The sequence below is a fragment of the Tamandua tetradactyla genome, chromosome 7 (assembly GCF_023851605.1).
Source record: "Tamandua tetradactyla isolate mTamTet1 chromosome 7, mTamTet1.pri, whole genome shotgun sequence".
Classification (NCBI taxonomy): Eukaryota; Metazoa; Chordata; class Mammalia; order Pilosa; family Myrmecophagidae; genus Tamandua; species Tamandua tetradactyla.
Genome location: NC_135333.1, coordinates 50828004 through 50845207, shown reverse-complemented (window position 1 = coordinate 50845207; position 17204 = coordinate 50828004). Strand labels below are relative to the sequence as shown.

The following is a 17204-nucleotide window of genomic DNA, read 5'->3' as shown; positions in this document are numbered from 1 at the left end:
TTTTAAACTCTTCCTTATTTTTGAAGGACAGGTTTGCCAAATAAAGGATTCTTGGCTGACAGTTTTTCTCTTTCAGTACCTTAAAAATAGCATACCACTGCCTTCTCACCTCCATGGATTCTGATGAATCTTATTGTGTCATGATGAATAGCTTTTTTCTTGCTGCTTTCACAATTCTCTCTTTATCTTTGGCAGTTGGCATTCAGATTAATATGTGTCTTGGAGTAGGTCTATTAGGATTTATTCTTTTTGGAGTGTGTTGCGCTTCTTGGACTTGTATATTTATCTCTACTAGAGCTGGGAAATTTTCAGCCATTATTTCCTCAATTATTCTTTCTGCTCCTTTTACTTCTCCTCTCCTTCTGAGACATCCATGACACATATATTTGCATACTTTGTGTTGTCATTTAAATCCCTGAGACTCTGTTCAATTTTTTCCATTCTTTTCTGTTTTTCTGCCTGTAAGATTTTGATTGCCTTGTCTTCTAGTTCAGTGATTCTTTCTTCTATTATTCAAATCTGCTGTTGTATGCCTGTGTTATATTTTTAATCTCTTCTAGTGTGCTTTTCCATCCCATAATTTTTGCTATGTTTCTTTATTTTTATTTTTTTATTTTTTATTAATTAAAAAAAGAATTAACAAAACAATTAGAAATCATTCCATTCTACATGTACAATCAGTAATTCTTAATAACATCACATAGTTGCATATTCATCATTTCTTAGTACATTTGCATCGATTTAGAAAAAGAAAAAGACAACAGAATAAGAATTAAAACAATAATAGAAAGAAAAAACAAAAAACAAAAAACCTATACCTCACATGCAGCTTCATTCAGTGTTTTAACATAATTGCATTACAATTGGGTAGTATTGTGCTGTCCATTTCTGAGTTTTTATATCCAGTCCCGTTGTACAGTCTGTATCCCTTCAGCTCCAATTACCCCTCTCTTTTTTTTTTTTTTAATTAACGGAAAAAAAGAAATTAACCCAACATTTAGAAATCATACCATTCTACATATGCAATCAGTAATTCTTAACATCATCACATAGATGCATGATCATCATTTCTTAGTACATTTGCATCGGTTTAGAAGAACTAGCAACATAACCGAAAAAGATATAGAATGTTAATATAGAGAAAAAAATAAAAGTAATAATAGTAAAATCAAAACAAAACAAAACAAAACAAAAACCTATAGCTCAGATGCAGCTTCATTCAGTGTTTTAACATGATTACTTTACAATTAGGTATTATTGTGCTGTCCATTTTTGAGTTTTTGTATCTAGTTCTGTTGCACCATCTGTATCCCTTCAACTCCAATTGCCCATTATCTTACCCTGTTTCTACCTCCTGCTGGACTCTGTTACCAATGACATATTCCAAATTTATTCTCAAATGTCTGTTCACATCAGTGGGACCATACAGTATTTGTCCTTTAGTTTTTGGCTAGACTCACTCAGCATAATGTTCTCTAGGTCCATCCATGTTATTACATGCTTCATAAGTTTATCCTGTCTTAAAGCTGCATAGTATTCCATCGTATGTATATACCACAGTTTGTTTAGCCACTCTTCTGTTGATGGAGATTTCGGCTGTTTCCATCTCTTTGCAATTGTAATTAACGCTGCTATAAACATTGGTGTGCAAATGTCCGTTTGTGTCTTTGCCCTTAAGTCCTTTGAGTAGATTCCCAGCAATGGTATTGCTGGGTCGTATGGCAATTCTATATTCAGCTTTTTGAGGAACCGCCATACTGCCTTCCACAGTGGTTGCACCATTTGACATTCCCACCAACAGTGGATAAGTGTGACTCTTTCTCCGCATCCTCTCCAGCACTTGTCATTTTCTGTTTTGTTGATAATGGCCATTCTGGTGGGTGTGAGGTGATATCTCATTGTGGTTTTGATTTGCATTTCTCTAATGGCCAGGGACATTGAGCATCTCTTCATGTGCCTCTTGGCCATTTGTATTTCCTCTTCTGATAGGTGTCTGTTCAAGTCTTTTTCCCATTTTGTAATTGCGTTTGCTGTCTTTTTGTTGTTGAGATGAACAATCTCTTTATAAATTCTGATACTAGACCTTTATCTGATATGTCATTTCCAAATATTGTCTCCCATTGTGTAGGCTGTCTTTCTACTTTCTTGATGAAGTTCTTTGATGCACAAAAGTGTTTAATTTTGAGGAGCTCCCATTTATTTATTTCCTTCTTCAGTGTTCTTGCTTTAGGTTTAAGGTCCATAAAACCGCCTCGAGTTGTAAGATCCATAAGATATCTCCCAACATTTTCCTCTAACTGTTTTATGGTCTTAGACCTAATGTTTAGATCTTTGATCCATTTTGAGTTAACTTTTGTATAGGGTGTGAGAGATGGGTCTTCTTTCATTCTTTTGCATATGGATATCCAGTTCTCTAGGCACCATTTATTGAAGAGACTGTTCTGTCCCAGGTGAGTTGGCTTGACTGCCTTATCAAAGATCAAATGTCCATAGATGAGAGGGTCTATATCTGAGCACTCTATTCGATTCCATTGGTCGATATATCTATCTTTATGCCAATACCATGCTGTTTTGACCACTGTGGCTTCATAATATGCCTTAAAGTCAGGCAGCGCGAGACCTCCAGCTTCGTTTTTTTTCCTCAAGATGTTTTTAGCAATTCGGGGCACCCTGCCCTTCCAGATAAATTTGCTTATTGGTTTTTCTATTTCTGAAAAATAAGTTGTTGGGATTTTGATTGGTATTGCATTGAATCTGTAAATCAATTTAGGTAGGATTGACATCTTAACTATATTTAGTTTTCCAATCCATGAACACGGTATGCCCTTCCATCTATTTAGGTCTTCTGTGATTTCTTTTAACAGTTTTTTGTAGTTTTCTTTGTATAGGTTTTTTTGTCTCTTTAGTTAAATTTATTCCTAGGTATTTTATTCTTTTAGTTGCATTTGTAAATGGGATTCGTTTCTTGATTTCCCCCTCAGCTTGTTCATTACTAGTATATAGAAATGCTACAGATTTTTGAATGTTGATCTTGTAACCTGCTACTTTGCTGTGCTCATTTATTAGCTCTAGTAATTTTGTTGTGGATTTTTCCGGGTTTTCGACGTATAGTATCATATCGTCTGCAAACAGTGATAGTTTTACTTCTTCCTTTCCAATTTTGATGCCTTGTATTTCTTTTTCTTGTTTAATTGCTCTGGCTAGAACCTCCAACACAATGTTGAATAATAGTGGTGATAGTGGACATCCTTGTCTTGTTCCTGATCTTAGGGGGAAAGTTTTCAATTTTTCCCCATTGAGGATGATATTAGCTGTGGGTTTTTCATATATTCCCTCTATCATTTTAAGGAAGTTCCCTTGTATTCCTATCCTTTGAAGTGTTTTCAACAGGAAAGGATGTTGAATCTTGTCAAATGCCTTCTCTGCATCAATTGAGATGATCATGTGATTTTTCTGCTTTGATTTGTTGATATGGTGTATTACATTAATTGATTTTCTTATGTTGAACCATCCTTGCATACCTGGGATGAATCCTACTTGGTCATGATGTATAATTCTTTTAATGTGTTGTTGGATACGATTTGCTAGGATTTTATTGAGGATTTTTGCATCTATATTCATTAGAGAGATTGGCCTGTCGTTTTCTTTTTTTGTAATATCTTTGCCTGGTTTTGGTATGAGGGTGATGTTGGCTTCATAGAATGAATTAGGTAGTTTTCCCTCCACTTCGATTTTTTTGAAGAGTTTGAGGAGAGTTGGTACTAATTCTTTCTGGAATGTTTGATAGAATTCACATGTGAAGCCGTCTGGTCCTGGACTTTTCTTTTTAGGAAGCTTTTGAATGACTAATTCAATTTCTTTACTTGTGATTGGTTTGTTGAGGTCATCTATGTCTTCTTGAGTCAAAGTTGGTTGTTCATGTCTTTCCAGGAACCCGTCCATTTCCTCTAAATTGTTGTATTTATTAGCGTAAAGTTGTTCATAGTATCCTGTTATTACCTCCTTTATTTCTGTGAGGTCTGTAGTTATGTCTCCTCTTCCATTTCTGATCTTATTTATTTGCATCCTCTCTCTTCTTCTTTTTGTCAATCTTGCTAAGGGCCCATCAATCTTGTTGATTTTCTCATAGAACCAACTTCTGGTCTTATTGATTTTCTCTATTGTTTTCATGTTTTCAATTTCATTTATTTCTGCTCTAATCTTTGTTATTTCTTTCCTTTTGCTTGCTTTGGAATTCGTTTGCTGTTCTTTCTCCAGTTCTTCCAAGTGGACAGTTAATTCCTGCATTTTTGCCTTTTCTTCTTTTCTGATATAGGCATTTAGGGCAATAAATTTCCCTGTTAGCACTGCCTTTGCTGCGTCCCATAAGTTTTGATATGTTGTGTTTTCGTTTTCATTCGCCTCGAGGTATTTGCTAATTTCTCTTGCAATTTCTTCTTGACCCACTCGTTGTTTAAGAGTGTGTTGTTGAGCCTCCATGTATTTGTGAATGTTCTGGCACTCGGCCTACTATTGATTTCCAACTTCATTCCTTTATGATCCGAGAAAGTGTTGTGTATGATTTCAATCTTTTTAAATTTGTTAAGACTTGCTTTGTGACCCAGCATATGGTCTATCTTTGAGAATGATCCATGAGCACTTGAGAAAAAGGTGTATCCTGCTGTTGTGGGATTTAATGTCCTATAAATGTCTGTTAAGTCTAGCTCCTTTATAGTAATATTCAGATTCTCTATTTCTTTATTGATCCTCTGTCTAATGTTCTGTCCATTGATGAGAGTGGTGAATTGAAGTCTCCAACTATTATGGTATTTGTGTCTATTTCCCTTTTCAGTGTTTGCAGTGTATTCCTCACGTATTTTGGGGCATTCTGGTTCGGTGCGTAAATATTTATGATTGTTATGTCTTCTTGTTGAATTGTTCTTTTTATTAGTATATAGTGTCCTTCTTTGTCCCCTTTAACTGTTTTACATTTGAAGTCTAACTTGTTGGATATTAGTATAGCCACTCCTGCTATTTTCTGGTTGTTATTTGCATGAAATATCTTTTCCCAACCTTTCACTTTCAACCTATGTTTATCTTTGGGTCTAAGATGTGTTTCCTGTAGACAGCATATAGAAGGATCGTGTTTTTTAATCCATTCTGCCATTCTATGTCTTTTGATTGGGGAATTCAGTCCATTAACATTTAGTGTTATTACTGTTTGGATAATATTTTCCTCTACCATTTTGCCTTTTGTATTATATATATCATATCTGACTTTCCTTCTTTCTACACTCTTCTCCATACCTCTCTCTTCTGTCTTTTCGGTTCTGAGTCTAGTGCTCCCTTTAGTATTTCTTGCAGAGCTGGTCTCTTGGTCACAAATTCTCTCAGTGACTTTTTGTCTGAGAATGTTTTAATTTCTCCCTCATTTTTGAAGGACAATTTTGCTGGATATAGGAGTCTTGGTTGGCAGTTTTTCTCTTTTAGTAATTTAAATATATCATCCCACTGTCTTCTAGCCTCCATGGTTTCTGCTGATAAATCTACACATAGTCTTATTGGGTTTCCCTTGTATGTGATGTATTGTTTTTCTCTTGCTGCTTTCAAGATCCTCTCTTTCTCATTGACCTCTGACATTCTAACTAGTAAGTGTCTTGGAGAACGCCTATTTGGGTCTAATCTCTTTGGGGTGTGCTGCACTTCTTGGATCTGTAAGTTTAGGTCTTTCATAAGAGTTGGGAAATTTTCAGTGAAAATTTCTTCCATTAGTTTTTCTCCTCCTTTTCCCTTCTCTTCTCCTTCTGGGACACCCACAACACATATATTTGTGTAGTTCATATTGTCCTTGAGTTCCCTGATACCCTGTTCAAATTTTTCCATTCTTTTCCCGATAGTTTCTGTTTCTTTTTGGAATTCAGATGTTCCATCCTCCAAATCACTAATTCTATCTTCTGTCTCTTTGAATCTATCATTGTAGGTATCCATTGTTTTTTCTGTCTTTTCTACTTTGTCCTTCACTTCCATAAGTTCTGTGATTTGTTTTTTCAGTTTTTCTATTTCTTCTTTATGTTCAGCCCATGTCTTCTTCATGTCCTCCCTCAATTTATCGATTTCATTTTTGAAGAGGTTTTCCATTTCTGTTCGTATATTCAGCATTAGTTGTCTCAGCTCCTGTATCTCATTTGAACTATTGGTTTGTTCCTTTGACTGGGCCATGTTTTCAATTATTTGAGCGTGATCCGTTATCTTCTGTTGGCGTCTGCGCATTTAGACAGATTTCCCTGGGTATTGGATCCAAAAGTTTGGAAGATTTTTCTGTGAAATCTCTGGTTCTGTTTTTCTTATCCTGCCCAGTAGGTGGCCCTCGTGGCACACATTTGTCTGCAAGTCCCACCAGTAAAAGGTGCTGTGGGACCTTTAACTTTCGAAAACTCTCGCCGTCCGGGAGGTTCGCTAGCCAAAGCATCTTGGAAGAGTGCGAGCCGGCCTGGGGTCCGAACGCGGGGAGGGTTGCTGGCCGCCGTAGCCCGGGAAAGCGCCCGTCCGAATTCCTAGTCGGCCCCGGGGCGACAAGCGTGGCGGGAGTGCGCCAGCGGCAACGGCCCGCCCGGGAGAGTGCACGTTCCCGGGGAGTCACGGGTTTGGAAGGGGCCTCCCCCACCCGTCACCGTTCTGGGGATTTCCGATCCAATTCTCTCAGTTGGTCCGGGGGGCCGCGCGTGGTGTGGGCGCCAGCCGCCGCGGTTTCAGGGGACCGCCTCTCCAATTCTCCCAGCCGGCCCGGGAAGGGGGAAGGGAGTGACTCCGGCTGCTTGCCGCCCCGCCCGGTGAAGCCCGCGCGCCTCGGCGATCTCACCCGAGTGGCTTCTCTCAGCCAGCCAGCCGTTCCAGGATGGGGTACCCTGTCTTTTTTATCTCTTTTGTGGCTTTGGGAGCTATTCTGTATCGTTTCTACTCCCCTAGTAGCTGTCCTGGAGAAGAAACTAAGATCCGCGCGTCTTACTAAGCTGCCATCTTCCTGCTATGTTTCTTTTTTAATTTAATTTATTTTTATTTTTAAACATAACAACATACAAACACAAATATTCTTAACATATGAGCATTCCATTCTTGGTATATAATCAGTGACTCACAGTATCATCATATAGTTGTATATTCATCACCATGATCATTTCTTAGAACATTTACATCAATTCAGAAAAAGGAATAAAAAGAAAAAAAAAACTCATACATACCATAATCCTTACTCTTCCCTCTCATTAACTGCTAGTATTTCCATGTACCCAATATATTTTAGCCTTTGTTTCCCCTATTTTTTTCCCCTTACCACTCCCTTTCATTGATCACTCGTATTTCAATCTACTCACTTTGTTTTAACATTTGTTCTCCCTATTATTTCTTTATTTTTAATCCATATTTTATTCATATGTCCATACTGTAGATAAAAGGAGCATCAGACACAAGGTTTTCACAATCACACAGTCACATTGCAAAAACTATATAATTATTAAATCGTCTTCAAGAAACATATATACTGGAACATAGCTCTACATTTTCAGGCACTTCCCTCTAGCTTCTCTAATATATCTTAACTAAAAAAGGTGGTATCTATATAATGCGTAAGAATAACCTCCAGGATAAACTCTTAGCTCTGTTTGAAATTTTTCAGCCACTGACACTTTATTTTGTTTCAATTTTCTCTTTCCCCTTTAGGTCAAGAAGGTTTTCTCAGTCCCTTGATGCTGAGTCCCAGCTCATTCTGTCCCATGTTGCCAGGAAGATTTACCCCCCTGGGAATCATGCCCACATAAAGAGGGTGAGGGCAGTGAGTTTGCTTCTTGTGTTGGCTGAGAGAGAGAGGCCACATCTGAGCAGCAAAACAGGTTCTCTGGGGGTGACCCTTAGGCCTAATTTCAAGTAGGCTTAACCTGTCCTTTGTGGAGATAAGTTTCATAGGAACAAACCCCAAGATTGAGGGCATGGCCTATTGCTTTGGTTGTCCCTACTGCTTGTGAGAATATCAGAACTTCTCTACATGAGGAAGCTGAATTTCCACCCTTTCTTGCCATTCCGCCAAGGAGACTTTGTAACTACCTCTTTGTTCACTGTTCAGATCACTCTGGAATTTATGGGGGTATAACACTGGACAAACCTATACAATCTCATTCTCTAGTCAAGGTTCCATGTACTAATGGTGTTCAATTAACCTGTCCATATAAGTTATATTAGGAAATGCACTAGTCAAAATATAAATTTTGTACTAAATAAACATTTTTTGCTCTAGTCTCATGCAGAGTTGAAGTGTTAAGGTATGAATGACCATCTATTTTCAACACCCTGTAATATTAACCTTCCTTTGTGTTCTTCCCCATGCAAAAATATTTTTTTAATTTCTACATTTAGTCACTATCATAGTACCCCTGAGACATTCCTAGATTATACTAGCTCAGTCTATCTTTCCTTCTGGTTTCCTTTGTGCCCCCAGCTTTCCTCCATCATTCTTGCATTCAGCTTCATTCAACATACTAACATTATTGTGTTACAATTAGGTAGTATTGTGTTGTCCATTTCTGAATTTTTGCAATCAGTCCTGTTGCACAATCTGTATCCCTTTCAGCTCCAATTCCCCAAAATTTACCCTATTTCTATCTCCTGAAAACCTCTGTTCTTAACTGAAATTCTCCAAGTTCATTCATTAATGTTAGTTCATATCAATGCGACCATACAGTATTTGTCCTTTTGTTTCTGGCTAATTTCACTCAGCATAATGTCCTCAAGGTCCATCCATGTTGTTACATATTTTATAACTTACTTTCTGTCTTACAGCTGCATAATATTGCATCGTATGTATATACCACAGCTTGATTAGCCACTTGTCTGTTGATGGACATTTGGGCTGTTTCCATCTCTTGGCAGTTATAAATCATGCTGCTATAAACATTGGTGTGCAAATGTCCATTTGTGTCCTTGCCCTCATGTCCTCTGAATAGATACGTAGCAGTGATATTGCCTGATCATATGGCAGTTCTATACTTAGCTTCCTGAGGAACTGCTAAACTGCTTTCCACAGTGGTTGTGCCATTTTACATTCCCAACAGTGGCTAAATTTGCCTCTTCCTCCACATCCTCTCCAGCACTTGCCATTTTCTGTTCTATTGATAATGGCCATTCTGGTGGGTGTGAGATGATATCTCATTGTGGTTTTGATTTGCATTTCCCTAATAGCCAGGGAAGTTGAGCATCTTTTCATGTGCCTTTTAGTCATTTGTATTTCCTCTTCTGAGAAGTGTGTGTTCATGTCTTTTGTCCATTTTGTAATAGGATTATTTGTCTTTTTGTTGTTGAGTTGAACAATCTCTTTGTATATTCTGGATACTAGACCTTTATCTGATATATTGTTTCCAAATATTGTCTCCCATTGTGTAGGTTGTCTTTTTACTTTCTAGAAAAGTTCTTTGATGCATAAAAGTGTTTAATGTTGAGGAGTTCCCATTTACCTATTTCTTTCTTCAGTGCTTGTGCTTTGGGTATAAGATCTAGGAAACTGCCTCCTATTATAAGATTTATAAGCTATTTCCCTACATTTTCTTCTAAAAGTTTTATGGTCTTAGATCTAATGTTTAGGTCTTTGATCCATTTTGAGTTAATTTTTGTATAGAGTGTGAGATATGGATCTTCTTTCGTTCTTTTGCATGTGGATATCCAGTTCTGTAGCCACCATTTATTGAAGAGACTGTTCTGTCCCAGGTGAATTGGCTTCACTGCCTTATCAATGATCAATTGTCCATAGATGAGAGGGTCCCTACATGAACACTCTATTTGATTCTGTTAGTCGGTATATCTTTCTTTATGCCCTTGTCATGCTCTTTTGACCACTGTAGCTTTGTAATACGCCTTAAAGTCAGGTAGTGTGAGACCTCCGACTTCATTTTTCTTTCTCAGGATATTTTTAGCTATTCAGCGCACCCTGCCCTTTCAAATAAATTTGGTATTGTTTTTTCTATTTATGAAAAGTAAGTTTTTGGGATTTTAATTGGTATTGCATTGAATCTATAAGTCAATTTAGGTAGAACTGACATTTTAACTATATTTAGTCTTCAAATCCATTAACACAGGATGCCCTTCCACTTATTTAGGTCTTCTGTGATTTCTTTCAGCAATTTCTTGTAGTTTTGTTTGTATAGGTCTTTTGTATCCTTAGTTAAATTTATTCCTAAAATAAATTTATTCTTTTGGTTGCAATTGTAAGTGGAATTTTTTTCTTGAGTTCTCCCTCTGATTTCTCATTACTAGTGTAGAGAAACACTACAGATTTTTGAGTGTTGATCTGGTAACCTGCCACTTTGCTGTACTTATTTATTAGCTCTAGTAGTTTTGCTGTGGATTTTTCGGGGTTTTCAGCATATAGTATATTATATGCAAATAATGGAAGTTTTACTTCTTCCTTTCCAATTTTGATGCCTTGTATTTCTTTTTCTTGTCTAATTTCTTTGTCTAGAACTACAGCACAACGTTGAATAACAGTGGTGAAAGTAGACATCCTTGTCTTGTTCCTGATCTCAGGGGGAAAGCTTCTAGTCTTTCCCCATTGAAGATAATGTTAGCTGTGGGTTTTTCGTATATTCCGTTTATCATATAGAGGAAGTTTCCTTCTATTCCTATCCTTTGAAGTGTTTTCAACAGGAAAGGATGTTGAATTTTGTCAGGTGCCTTTTCTGTATCAATTGAGATGATCATGTGGTTTTTCTGCTTTGATTTGTTGATATGATGTATTACATTAAATGATTTTCTTATGTTGTACCATCCTTTCATAACTGGGATGAATCCTACTTGGTCATGGTGTATAATTCTTTTACTGTGCTGCTGGATTAAATTTGCAAGAATTTTGTTGAGGATTTTTGCATCTATATTCATTAGAGAGATTGATCTGTAATTTTCTTTTCTTGTAGTATCTTTGTCTGGCTTTGGTATGAGGGTGATGTTGGCTTCATAGAATGAGTTAGGTAGCCTTCATATAATGAGTTAGGTAGCCTTCTGTCCCCTTCAGTTGTTTTGCAGAGTTTGAGCAGGATTGGTACTAATTTTTTCTTGAATGTTTGGTAGAATTCACATGTGAAGCCATCTGGTACTAGACTTTTCTTTTTGGGGAGCTTCTTAATGACTGGTTCAGTTTCTTTACTTGTGAAGAAAAGTCAGTGTTGGTTGTTCATGCCTTTCTAGGATGTTGTCCATTTCATCTATGCTGTCTAGTTTGTTAGCATAAAGTTGTGCATAATATCTTCTCATTATGTCCTTTATTTCTTCTGGGTAATGGTTATGTCTTCTCTTCCATTTCTGATTTTATTTGCATCTTCTTTCTTCTTTTTGTTAACCTCGCTAAGGGCCCATCAATCTTACTGATTTTCTCATAGAACCAACTTCTGGTTTTGTTGGTTTTCTTAATTGTTTTCTGTTCTAGTTTGCTAGCTGCCAGAATGCAATATGCCAGAAATGGAATGGCTTTTAAATAGGAGTATTTAATAAGTTGCTAGTTTACAGTTCTAAGGCTGAGAAAATGTTCCAATTAAAACAAGTCTATAGAAATGTCCAATTTAAGGCATCCAGAAAAAGATACCTTGGTTCCAGAAGGCCAATGAAGTTCAGTTTTCTCTCTCAGCTGGAAGGGCACATGGTGAACATGGCGGCGTCTGCTGGCTTTCTCGTGGCTCTACAAAAGGACTCTCCAAAATGTTTCCTCTTTTAAAGGATTCCAGTAAGCAACTCCACCTTCAATGGGTAGAGACACACCTCCATGGAAATCATCTAATCAAAAGTTACCACCCACAATTGGGTGGGTCACATCTCCATGGAAACAATCAAAATGGTCCCACCCAGCAATATTGAATGAGGATTAAAGGACATGGCTTTTCTGGGGTCCACCACAGATTTAAACAGGCACCTTTTCATGTTCTCAATTTCATTTATTTCTATTCTAATCTTCGTTATTTCTTTCCTTTTGCTTGCTTTGGGGTTAATTTGCAGTTCTCTAGTTCTTTCAAGTGAACAATTCATTCCTTGATTTTTGCTCTTTTTTTTTCTTTTGCCTGAGCAGGCACTGTCTTTCTCCTGTTTTGATAAAGGCATTTAGGGCAATAAATTTCCCTCTAAGCACTGCCTTTGCTGCATCCCAGTTTGTTTGTTTTTTTAGCATGGGCGGTTATCAGAAATTGAACCCAGGTCTCCAGCATAGCAGGTGAGAATTCTGCCTGCTGAGCCACTATGTCCCACCCTGTATCTCATACATTTTGATTTGTTGTGTTTTCATTTTCATTTGCCTCAAGATATTTACTGATATCTCTTGTAATTTCTTCCTTTACCCACTGGTTGTTTAAGAGTGTGTTGTTAAGCCTCCATATATTTGTGAATTTTCTGGCTCTCTGCCTATTATTGATTTCCAACTTCATTCCTTCATGATCTCAGAAAGTGTTTTGTATAATTTCAATCTTTTTAAATTTATCAAGACTTGCTTTGTAATCCAGCATATGGTCTATCCTTGAGAATGATCCATGAGTACTTGAGAAAAAGGTGTATCCTGCTATTGTGGGGTGAAATGTTCTATACCTGTCTGTTAAGTTTAGCTCATTATTGCATTATTCAGATTCTCTGTTTCTTTATTGGTCCTCTGTCTAGATGTTCTCTCCATTGATAAGAGTGGGGCATTGAAGTCTCCAACTCTTATGGTAGATGTGTCTATTTCTTTTTTCAATGTTTGCCTCAGTGCTTGTTTCTTGTCCTGCCTGTATGGTGCCTTTTTTTTCTTTTCCTTGGTAGGTTCTGCTTAGATATTATAGACCCCAGTCAGATTTTCACAGACCAGACTGGCCTCTTCTCAGGAGGAAAGATCACCTGCATCTGTTTTCCCTGAGGGTGAGACCCAGCAGATTGATAGACTTTCCTCTGAAGTTTCTGAACTTTGCATTTTTCCCATCCTGCCCAGTATGTGGCGCCTGTCTGCCTGCTCATCCCACCAGCATTTAGTGATGCGGTACCTTTAACTTCAACAGACTCTCCCTGCTGGGGGCGTGGTAGAGACAGAGGAGAGGTTGTAGGGTGGCTTTAATTGCTTCAATTTTCCAGATCCTGAGGTCTGAATTCCTTGAGGGAGGGATTCCACCTGAGCTGGGCCCCACCCCTCTCCTTGGGAAGGCACAGCCTCTAGACAAGCTCTGAGACAAGCTTAATTCCACCCTTGCCTTGGGCAATTGGAGCCTGAGACGCCTTGCATCTGTATCCAAAGAGCAGTCAAACTGTAGAAACACAGCCACAAAAAAGAAAAGAAAAAAATGCTTTCAGAGCAGGACCCCCGTTCCTTGGGTTTGCCAATCAAGAACTTAAGTTGGTATGTTACTCTGTGTATCTCCAGTCCTATGTGCCCCCTCCTTGCCTTCAGGGCCCAGACCCTTTCAAGTATTTTGCGTTTTCTGATCCAAAAAAACCTGTGTTTTGCTTTTTTTTTTTTTTTTCCCTTTTTCCTTCAGCCCTGCCCCCTTGGCGCCAGGGCAAAACCCAGCAACCTCAGCTTTCACCCAAGGTTCAGCTGAGCTGGGGGCCTATTTTTTGTAGTCAGAATTTGCTAATTAATTCCACAGTTGGTGATTTGTTGAGCTCAGCCCCCTTGCTGTTAGTAAAGTCTCTTTCCTTTCCCCTCTGGAACCGGCCTGTGGGGGAGGGGCACCAGCCTCCACGGCTTTGGGGACTCACCGTTCTGGCTGGGCTTCCAGCTGGTCCAGCTTGTCCAGACTGGTGTACGCTGTGTGTCCGGTCACTGACGTGGCCCCAGCAATTCTGTACTGTTCCTGGCTATTTACTAGCTGCTCTGGAGGACGAACTAAATTCCACACCTCACTAAGCCACTATCTTAATCCCTCCAATCTCTGTTATGTTTCTTTTTATACTTAAAAATTCTCCTTATGCTCACACAATGTCTTCATAATATCCTTCATCTCTTTAGCCACATTTTCCTTCATTCCTTGAATTGATTTAGCTGATTTGCTTGTTCCAAATTCTGTGTCTCCTCCGAAATTTTAATTTGCTCCCTTGACTGGGCCATATCTTCCTGCTTCTTAGTGTGGTTTGTAATTTTTTGCTGATATCTAGGCATCTGATTATTTTGATGTGTTTATTCTGAAGGTCAGTTTCTCTCTCTTGCCTTGGCTTTTAGTGTTGATTGGCTTTTGTGTTAATGCTCTTTGATACTTGGTTGAACTTATTCTAGATTTTAGAAAACCTGTGTTTAACTGACCATAGTTTTTCACCTCTTCTTCATCTGATTCTTGCCCTGTATATACAGTAAAACATTTAAGATTGCACTTTTTATGTAATTGTTTCACCTCAAGCTTCATTGAAGAGGATAAAGCTTCATTTCCTCTGTTCCTTCTCTGGGAAACGTGTTCTTTACTGGGGTTTTTTTGCCTCTATAGTTTTTTACTCTTCTTTTGTTGTCTCCAGCTGCTTTTGCCTGGAGGGCAGATTCTGGGAGGAGGGTCACCCTGGAGAGAACTTTCTCAAGTTAGTTTTTCCCAGCTAAAGCAGGGGCAGGGACCCATGAAGAGGGCACAGACTGGCTCCAAGTGCCCTGTTGAGGATATCAGGAAGGTTGCCAAAGCCTCTCCTTAAAAAAATATTTTATTAGAGGATTTGTGGGTTTACAGAACAATCATGCATAAAATACAGGATTCCTGCACACTTCCCCACCACCAATACTTGCATTGGTGAGGAACATTTGTTACAATTGATGATAACACTGTTTTTGTGAGTTTACTTTTTAACAGTAGTTACATTTGTTACAATTGATGGAAGATGATTCAAATAGTACTATTAACTATTGTCCATAGTTTATGTAGGGGTCTTTTCCCCCATATACCAACCTGTTGTTATTTTTTCATGCATATCTTTATTTTGTTGCTTATCTACCCATACACTGGATAGAGGGGGTATCAGTAAGAAGTTTCTACAATTACGCAGTCACAAGAGGAAAGCTATATAGTTATACTATCATTATCAAAGATCATGGCTATTGGATTCCAATTCAGCTGTTTCAGATATTTCTTTCTGACTATTCTAATACACTGGAAACTAAAAAGAATTATCTATATAATGAGGCAGTGGTCATAATCGTTTGTTAAATCCTAATTTCTCAGCTCCACCTCCTCCCTTTACGTTGATCATTCTCTCACTCTTCAGGGATATCTGGGCAGTGACCATTCTCACTTCTTTATGCTGGAAAGGGGTGTTGACATTAAGGGGTAGAGGAATGGAGGTAGTTGATGTTAGAGAAACTGGTACTTTTGGGTTTCAGAGCTTATCTGAAGCCCTTAAGTTTCTGAAAAAAATAAACTTAATAGTAAAATATTAGAGTTTTAGATAGAGATCAGGGTATTCCTTAGGGTTTTCAGAAATGCTGTTGGTGGGGCTTTGACATACTGTGAAATTTGCAATATCTGGTGGAAGCCTTTTTGATAGTTGTCAAAAGACTGTGCTTTCCTGGTCTGCCCAGCAAATTCATCCCTTCAGCTAACTGTTTCCTGCACTGCTATGGAGGCACTGCATCTTTAAATCTCCATGGGCTCTATCTCTGCAGGGTTAAAACAATGGTTGTTACCATTTTTGTACAGGGAGGGTTGAAACAGTAGCTCAGAGTCAGGACCAAGAGATCCAAATTTGCTAATCAAAAACTGGGATCAGTAATCTGCTGTGTGCACCCCTTTCTTGGGGAAGAGGATTATAATGTCCTTTTCTGATAGCAACAGCTAGCCAGGGACTGGATCTCAAGGTGGCTGGCTGCAAGAGTCAGAGATGGTTGCCAGCAGCCGCCGTATGGAAAGACCAACTTACTGTTCTTTACCATTGTTTATTATCCCTTTCCTCTTGCTCTTTTCCTGAATGCTATACAGTGTTCTTCTGGCTTCTGGAGTCCCTGAGCAGTTGTTTCAGGCAGTTCCTGCCTGAAAATAGCTGTTTTGTTGGAAGGACTGAGTCTTGGAGCTTCCTTCTCTGCCACCTTACCCAGAAGTCCTCTATATTCTCTTTTGTTCATCTTGTATTAAGTAGCCCAAATCAGAAATCTGTGAGTTCTCCTTACCTTCTCCCTTTCTTTTCCAATATTCAGTTCTTCACCAGGTCCCATCAATTCTGTCTTTTAAATATTTCTTAAATACGTGTCCTCCTTAAACTGTAAGGATATTGCCTTAGTTCAAGGTTTCGTTCTTTCTCTGCAGGACTTTGTACATGTTTTCTGTGCCTCAAGTTTCAACCCCCTTTCTACCCCTTTTATTTAGTCCGCATGACTATTAGAGATGGACTTTGAAAATACCAATCTGATGATCATTAAAAGCTTTCCATGACTCCCCAGTATCTCTGGACAAAATCTATGCTTTCTATAATAATTTAAATGACTCTTCAGGACATGGCCAATCTTACTGTTTCAATGTCTTTCCATTATACCTTATAATGTCCTGTCCTTCCTGAGCTACTTATAGGTCCCTGGTCTTGTTATGTCCATTCATATGTTCATAGTTTTATTTGTCTGAGTTATTTTATTTGTCTGAGTTCCTGTATCTAGAATGTCCTTTAATCCTAACCCAATCGATTAGCGGCACATGTGTTCATTTTTACACATCCAGCAAGCATTCCCTGCTCTGTGAAAAAGAGCTATCCAGAAATTGCCATAGCAGAGTTCAGTATTCTCTTTTCTACCCTCTCATAGTATGTGGGCAACTCTTAACGATAGCAGTTCTGCCAAAACAAGTAAAAAGCTTAACGTGACTTTGGAATAAGGCTACCCTAAGAATAGTCTCAAACTGTCCTTTCAGCATTTGACTGAAACATGAAGTTACTTAACAGAAGTACATTCTTACTGGGAGAAACCACCAGTCTATGTGACCTTTACTGGTACTACTTTTTTATAAATCTATCTTCCCCTATTAAGGCTGTGATTTCCCTTGAAGGAAAAGACAGTTTCTTAGTCATATGTATACACTTCATATCAGCACAGCTCCTGGCATGTAAGCTTGCTTATTGGATGAACAAAGTTCTCTATGCTTATCTATAGCTACATATCTCTAAGTAGTAGAATCTATGTAGTAGTTCAGGATATCTGAAATGTATGTAGGTAGTAAAAATGGCAGGAAAAATGGGACACCCAAGGCAAATTTTACAAGGTCAGTAAATATCACAGATCTAAA

The 17204-nt window shown here is 38.3% G+C and overlaps 1 protein-coding gene across 2 annotated transcripts in view; it reads left to right on the top strand.

The window, feature by feature from the left end:
- DHTKD1 (dehydrogenase E1 and transketolase domain containing 1) overlaps positions 1–17204 on the top strand; it is a 76861-nt gene that overhangs the window by 16907 nt on the left and 42750 nt on the right. The window lies entirely within an intron of this gene.